This window comes from Gorilla gorilla, chromosome 12 (assembly GCF_029281585.2).
Source record: "Gorilla gorilla gorilla isolate KB3781 chromosome 12, NHGRI_mGorGor1-v2.1_pri, whole genome shotgun sequence".
NCBI classification, from domain to species: domain Eukaryota; kingdom Metazoa; phylum Chordata; class Mammalia; order Primates; family Hominidae; genus Gorilla; species Gorilla gorilla.
In genome coordinates this window covers 101,424,157-101,432,266 of record NC_073236.2, presented here as the reverse complement: position 1 = coordinate 101,432,266, position 8,110 = coordinate 101,424,157, and the positions used below count along the sequence as shown (strand labels likewise).

Here is an 8,110-nt window from a genome sequence, read left to right as displayed (position 1 = left end):
AGGCCGAGGCAGGTGGATCACTAGGTCAGGAGTTCAAGACCAGCCTGGCCAATATGGTGAAACCCCATCTCTACTAAAAGTACAAAAATTAGCCGGGCGTGGTGGTGCCTGCCTGTAGTCCCAGCTACTCAGTAGGCTGAGGCAGAAGAATCACTTGAACCTGGGAGGCGGAGGTTGCAATGAGCCGAGATCACGCCACTGCACTCCAGCCTGGGCAACAGAGCGAGACTCTGTCTCAAAAAAAGAAAAAAAAAAAAAAAGGAGAAGGTAATATCTCATATCACAGTAAGTTCAAAGGTAGGATGGTTTCAGGGTTGGGTTAACTCACTGTTCAATTACAGCATTAAGGCACCTGTTTTGTTTTGTTTTCCAATTTTCTGCTTTTTTCTTCCTCTATAGGTTGACTTTTGTTCGCATGTTTATCCTGCATAGCTCAAACTGGTTGCCAAAGTTGTAAGTGCCCCATAAAGGTACAACAAGGGAACAAAACAGTGTCTACTTTCTGCCTTGAATCTCTTCTTATTAGAAGGAAAATTTCCCAGAAGCCCCCTTAGACTTTTCCTCAGTCTCTTGTGTACTCACAAGTGAAATACATGTCCACTCCTAAACTAATTTCTGGCAAGGAAAATGGACTCACCATGATTAGTTTGATGTAATCAAGGTCCACACTGCTTTGGGCTGGAACCAGTTTTCCCTGAAACATATTAAGTGGCCTGATATCTGAACAAAATTGGGATATTGTTAGCAGGAAGAAGGGTAGAATGGCTGATGGAAGGGCAGCCCGTAATGTCTGGCATTGATGAGAACACTGGGCATGACTTCTAAGCACACTCTGACCTACCATCTCCTCTTTTTCTCCTATAAACCACTTGTCACGAGGTAAATGCCCCTTTGACTTGGGTATAACTAAAGTAATGAAGGCCTTTATACAACAGGAACCCCCGAGAACCAGTCAAGAATTCTACAGTTCCCAGAGAAATTAATGTGAGTTACATGTGGTTTATATTGAAACATGCCACCAATTGAGAAGCTTAAGTTACACCACGGATGGTGAGAAAGGACTTTCCAGTTATCACCAAGCATCAGGTATGTGCTGTCCTTGTTCTTCCCTTGACCTGGGTTGTGTACAGAGTTCCTGGGTTTCAGCAATGCCTTGCTGCATGGTTGAAAATCCTGTTTATCTTATTGTCACATGCATCCTTATAATATAGCCCCCCATAAATTGAAGTGACTTGAATAAATGCTGGGTTTTTCCCTTCAGAAAATCAATTTAGCCAGGAGACAGGATTGGGAGACTGAATGAAACCTGAAGCTTCATTTTGTTTGATGCTCATATAGTTGGCTTACAAAGTGATTTTTTTAATTTTTAAATTAATTACAAACAATTAAAATCAGAAAATTACACACATTTTTAAAAGTGTGCCCCATCTCTACAAAAAAAATTAAAAAGTACCTGGGTGTAGTGGTACATGGCTATAGTCCTAGCTACTTGGGAGGCTGAGGTGGGTGGATTGCTAAGCCCAGGATATCAACACTGCAGTGAGCCATCATCGTGCCACTGCATTTTAGCCTAGGCAACAAACCAGGACACTGCCTCAAAAAAAAAAAAAAAAAGGTAGATTTCTGGTTTAAAAAACTATCTGAAGATCTGACCACCGGAGCCAGTCTACTTATATAGTGACCACTGTCTGAAGCTGACTAGTGGGTCCCCCTTTGATCATAAATAGATTCTCCAACTTGCCACAGACTCCATTTCACACTTGTGCTACCTGCCTGGCCCATCTCAAGCATTTGAACTCATGGCCCCTGGCTACCTAATCAAAAATGCCCATGGAGTTACCTAATGGACCTAACTCAAGAGTCATAGCCAGTACAGTAACCAAAACAGCACGGTAGCAGTACCAAAACAGACACATAGACCAATGGAACAGAATAGAAAGCCCAGAAATAATGCCACACACCTACAGCCATCTGATCTTTGACAGAGTTGACAAAAACAAGCAATGGGGAAAGGACTCCCTATTCAATAAAAGGTTCCAGGATAACTGGCTAGCTATATGTGGAAGATTGAAACTGGACCCCTTCCTTACACCATATATAAAAATCAACTCAAGACCAATTAAAGATTTAAACGTAAAACCTAAAACCATAAAAACCTTGGAAGATAACCTAGGAAATACCATTCTGGACATAGGACTGGACAAAGATTTCATGACAAAAATGCCAAGAACAAGTGCAACAAAAACAAAAATTCATAAATGGAACCTAATTGAACTAAAGTTTCCACACAGCAAAAGAAACTATCAACATAGTAGTAAACAGACAACCTACAGAATGGGAGAAACTATTTGCAAACTATACCCGTGACAAAGTTCTAATATCCAGAATCTATAAGGAACTTAAATTTACAAGCAAAAAACAAACAACCCCATTAAAAAGTAAGCACAGGACAAGAACCGACACTTTTCAAAAGAAGACATACATGTGGCCAACAAGCCACAAAATGCTCAACATTACTAATCACTAGAGAAATGCAAATCAAAACCACAATGAGATACCATCTCACACCAGTCACAATGGGTATCATTAAAAAGTCAAAAAATGCAGCCACAAAAAGAATGAGATCATGTCCTTCGCAGGAACATGAATGAAGCCGGAGGCCATTATCCTTAGTGAACTAACACTGGAACAGAAACCAAGTCCTGCGTGTTCTCACTTATAAATGGGAGCTAAACATCAAGTACACATGGACACAAAGAAGGGAACAACAGACACTGAGGCCGACTTGAGGATGGATGGTGGGAAGAGGATGGTGGGAAAAACTACCTATCTGGCACTATGCTTATTACCTGGATGATGAAATAATCTGTAGACCAAACCCCAGTGACATGCAATTAACCTATATAACAAACCTGCTCATGTAACCCTGAACCTAAAGTAAGAGTTAAAAAAACAAAAACAAAAACGCAAGTTGGCCAGGCTTGGTGGCTCATGCTTGCAATCCCAGCACTTTGGGAAGCTGAGGAGGGTGGATCAGTTGAGGCCAGGAGTTAGAGGCTAGCCTAGGCAACATGGTGAAAATCCCATCTCTACTAACAACACAAATATTAGCTGGCTGGGTGCGGTGGTTCACGTCTGTAATCCCAGCACTTTGGGATGCCAAGGCGGGTGGATCAGCTAAGGTCAAGAGTTTTGACACCAGCCTGACCAATACAGTGAAATCCCATCTCTATTAAAAGTACAAAAATTAGCCAGGTGTCGTGGCAGGCACCTGTAGTCCCAGTTACTCAGGAGGCTGAGACAAGAGAATTGCTTGAACCCGGGAGGTGGAGGTTGCAGTGAGCCTCTATCATGCCACTGCACTCCAGCCTGGGCAACGGAGCGGGACTCCAACTCAAAAAAAAAAAAATTGCCATATGTGGTGACACACAACTGTAATCTCAGCTACTTGGGAGGCTGAGGCAGGAGAATTGCTTGAACCCAGGAGGCAGAGGTTGCAGTGAGCCAAGATCACGCCACTGCACTCCAGCCTGGGCAACAGAGCGAGATTCTGTCTCCAAAAAAAAAAAAAAAAAAAAAGTTATAGCCAGTTCAGAGAATGAAAAGCAAATACATTGATGAGGGATTTCAGGAGATCAGAGACATGAGTCCCATCTCCAAAGAAAAAAACACCCTGAACCTCACAGCCCTCCTCCCTCTCCCCACAAATCTTGGGAAGCTGGCCAACCCTGATAGCAGAAGAGTAGAGAATAAAACATCCCCTTGTTTCTAGTGTACGACAATCACTGAGTCATGGGAAGCCCCGGAGCGCTAGATCTGATTACCTGCTGATCATGATTTCAGCTTGCAGAACAAGCCTGTTCCCATTAGTGACAGTATACAATTACTAGCTGACATGCTTACAGGATCTTACCACAATATTCTTTTCAGGAATGTATTTCTTCTACCATCCCCTACCCACAGACACACACACATCCTATTTTGATATGCCTGTCCCAAATGGATTCTAAAAACTGGTTCAGATAGACTCTGTTTTATTAGCTCTCTATATATGTTTCTCAAGGTCCAATTTTCTTCCTTCTTTAATCCCCATGTAATGATTATGACCATTAAAAACCATCTTTTTTTTTTTTTTTTTTTTTGAGGTGGAGTCTTGCTCTGTTGCCCAGGCTGGAGTGCAGTGGCACGATCTCAGCTCACTGCAACCTCCACCTCCTGGGTTCAAACGATTCTCCTGTCTCAGCCTTCTGAGTAGCTAGGATTACAGGTGCCCACCACACCTGGCTAATTTTTGTATTTTTAGTAGAGATGGGTTTTCACCATGTTGGCCAGGCTGGTTTCGAATTCCTGACCTCAGGTGATCTGCCCACCTTGGCATCTCAAAGTGTTGGGATTACAGGTGTGAGCCACCGTGCCTGGCCTTTTTTTTTTTTTGAGACGGAGTCTGGCTCTGTGGTCCAGGCTGTAGTGCAGTGGCGTGATCTCAGCTCACTGCAACCTCCGTCTCCCAAGTTCAGGCAATTCTCCTGCCTCAGCCTCCTGAGTAGCTGGGATTACAGGCGACCGCCACTGCACCTGGCTAATTTTTGTATTTTTAGTAGAGACAAGGTTTGGCCATGTTGGCCAGGCTGGTCTCAAACTCCTGATCTCAGGTGATCCGCCTGTCTCAGTCTCCCAAAGTGCTGGTGAGAGGTGACAGCGTGCTGGCAGCCCTCACAGCCCTCGCTCACTCTCAGCACCTCCTCGGCTTCAGCACCCACTCCGGCCACGGTTGAGGAGCCCTTCAGCCCGCCGCTGCACTGCGGAAGCCCCTTTCTGGGCTGGCCAAGGCCAGAGCCGGCTCCCTCAGCTTGCTGGGAGGTGTGGAGGGAGAGGTGCGGGCGGGAACTGGGGCTGCATGTGGCACTTGCAGGCCAGCGCAAGTTCCCGGTGGGCATGGGCTTGGCAGACCATGCCCGCCCGAGCAGTGAGGGGCTTAGCTCCTGGGCCAGCAGCTGCAGAGGGTGTGCTAAGTCCCCCGCGCTCGATTTCTTGCCAAGCCTTAGCTGCCTCCCCGCAGGGCAGGGCTCGGGACCTGCAGCCTGCCATGCCTGAGCCTACCCCTGCCGCCATGGGCTCCTGCGCCGCCCGAGCCTCCCCGACGAGCACCACCCCCTCCTCCATGGCGCCAGGTCCCATCCACCACCCAAGGGCTGAGGAGGGCGGACGCAAGGTGCAGGACTGGCAGGCAGCCCCACCTGCAACCCTGGTGTGGGATCCACCTGGTGAAGCCAGCTGGACTCCAGAGTCTAGTGGGGACTTAGAGAACCTTTATGTCTAGCTAAGGGATTGTAAATACACCAATCAGCACTCTGTATCTAGCTCAAGGTTTGTAAATGCACCAATCAGTGCTCTGTATCTAGCTAACCTAATGGGGACTTGGAGAACTTTTGTGTCTAGCTCAGGGATTGTAAATGCACCAATCAGCACCCTGTCAAAACGGACCAATCAGCTCTCTGTAAAACAGACCAATCGGCTCTCTGTAAAATGGACCAATCAGCAGGATGTGGGTGGGGCCAGATAAGGGAATAAAAGCAGGCTGCCCCAACCAGCCGTGGCAACCCGCTGGAGTTGCTTTTCGCGTTGTGGTAAGGCTTGTTCTTTTGCTTTTTGCAATAGATCTTGCTGCTGCTCATTCTGGGTGAATCCTGGCTTTATGAACTGTAACACTCACCGTGGAAGTCTGCGGCTTCACTCCTGAAGCTAGGAAGACCACGAATCCACGGGGAGGAATGAACAACTCTAAATGCGCCACCTTAATAGCTATAACACCCCCGGCGAAGGTATGCAGCTGCACTGGTGAGCCAGTGAGACCAGAACCCACCAGAAGAAACTCTGAACACATCCGAACATCAGAAGGAACAAACTCCAGACATGCTGCCTTTAAGAACTGTATAACTCACCGTGAGGGTCCATGGCTTCATTCTGGAAGTCAGTAAGACCAAGAACCCACCAATTCCAGACACACTGGGATTGCAGGCGTAGGCCGCCGCGCCTGGGTTTTTTTTTTTTTTTTTTTTTTTGAGATAGGGTTTCACTCTGTTGCCCAGGCTGGAGTGCAGTGGTTCAATCTCCGCTGACTGCAACCTTCACCTCCCAGGTTCAAGGGATTATCCTGCCTCAGCCTTCTAAGTAGCAGAGATTACAGGCACGTGCCACTGTGCCTGGATAATTTTTGTATTTTTAGTAGAGTTTCGCCATGTTACCCAGGCTGGTCTTAAACTCCTGATCTCACCTGATCTGCCCACCTTGGCCTCCCAAAGTGCTGGGATTACAGGCCTGAGCCCCCACATCCAGCCTAAAACTCATCTTTCTTGTTGGATGGCGGGGCACAAAACTGCAAGAAAGCCTAGGAGGGATATTGCCACCAATTTTCAGTAAGTGTGTAATGCCAAACTCAGTACTAAGTAAAGCTAGTAAAGTGCAGTAGCTTAACATCTCAGGATCTCAGTCCAGAAATAGTATTCAATATGAGCAAAAATATGCATAGCATGACATAGTGCTGCCTGTTGAAACACGCCATTGAGTACAAATCCTTTAGCTTATGAGAGGACAGAAATAGTTCTTAAAAATTAGTACGGCTTTTTAAAAAATTAGCCAAAAGGGGAACTAAGTGTCCTAGAGATTAGTGTGGCCTTCGGAGCAATTTCTATCAAACTGGATTCAGCCATAAGGAAATCGGGTTAGTGTTGTAAGATCAGACATTTTGAGTCCGAAAACATTTCTTTAAGCATGGAGGGACACCACAGTGCTCTTTCCTGACAAGCCAGAGTAAGAGTCTTCTGTTTTTGCTTTCTGGTAGTCTAAGGTACATGCCTCAGAAAATGCAGTTGAAAATAAAAGGGCTGCAGGAGTTTTGAGACCGACCTCAGCAACACAGGGAGACCCCGCTCTAAAAAAAAAAAAAAAAAAAAAAAAAAAAAAAAAAAAATTAGGCATGGTGGCACACAGCTGTAGTCCCAGCTACTCAGCAGATTAAGGTGGGAGGATCGCTTGAGCCAGGAGTTATGCTGCAGTGAGCTATTATCGCATCACTGCACTCCAGCCTGGGCAACAGAGTGAGACCCTGACTCCAAAAAAAAAAAAAAAAAAGGAAGGGCTCATCCTACCTAAAGATTTTCAGCACTTGGAATGTAGGCTCTGGAAGAACACAGGATTTGGATATTTTCTAGAATTTCTTTCTCCTGGTCCTTTCATCACCTTAAGAAGTACCTGAGCCAGGCACAGTGGCTCACACCTGTAATCTCAGCACTTTGGGAGGCTGAGGAGGGTATCTCACCTAAGGTCAGGAGTTTGGGACCAGCCTGGCCAACGTAGTGAAACCCCATCTCTACTAAAAATACAGAAATTAGCTGGGTGTGGTGGTGTGCCTGTAATCCCAGCTACTCGGGAGGCTGAGGTGGGAGAATTGCTTGAACCTGGGAGTTAGAGGCTGCAGTGAGCCGAGATCGCGCCACTGCATTCTGGCCTAGGCAACAGAGTGAGACCCTGTCTCAAAAAAAAAAAAGAAAGAAAGAAAGAAGTACCTGAAAATGGGGTGATTAAGCAGAGAACTGTGAACAGAGAGATATTCCATTGATTTTGGTGGGCTTGCCTCTGTCAAATTAGTTCAGCCTAATTCAATCAGAACTTCCTCAGCACCTACTCTGTGCCAGTACTGTGCTAAAGGCCGTAGCAACAGCAGAAGAACCCTACAACACAGCCCTTGACCTTAGGAAGTTCACCATCTTGTTGAGTGGGCCAAACCTATACACATGAAGGAACTAGGGGACAAGACAAGAATATAATTGGGCATCAAAATTGGTCTAATCTCCATCTAATCTTAGTTTTCTTATGCATCATTTCACAGTTATATTTAAAAATCATAAAACATTAATCTGTCCGGGTACAGTGGCTCACACCTGTAATCCCAGCACTTCCGGAGGCCAAGGCAAATGGATGGCTTGAGCTCAGGATTTCAAGACCAGCCTAGGCAACATGGCAAAACCCTGTCTCTACTAAATATACAGAAATTAGCTGGGCATGGCGGCATGTGCCTGTAGTCCCAGCTACTTGGGAGGCTGAGGTAAGA

The 8,110-nt window shown here is 45.9% G+C and overlaps 1 long non-coding RNA gene across 1 annotated transcript in view; it reads left to right on the top strand.

The window, feature by feature from the left end:
* Nucleotides 1-417: 417 nt before the first annotated feature.
* Nucleotides 418-8,110, top strand: part of LOC129531552 (uncharacterized) — a 17,294-nt gene continuing 9,601 nt past the window's right edge. The window contains exons 1-2 of the long non-coding RNA XR_008676804.2: nucleotides 418-453; nucleotides 936-1,086. This is a non-coding gene — a long non-coding RNA (uncharacterized lncRNA). The remainder of the gene's footprint in view (nucleotides 454-935; nucleotides 1,087-8,110) is intronic.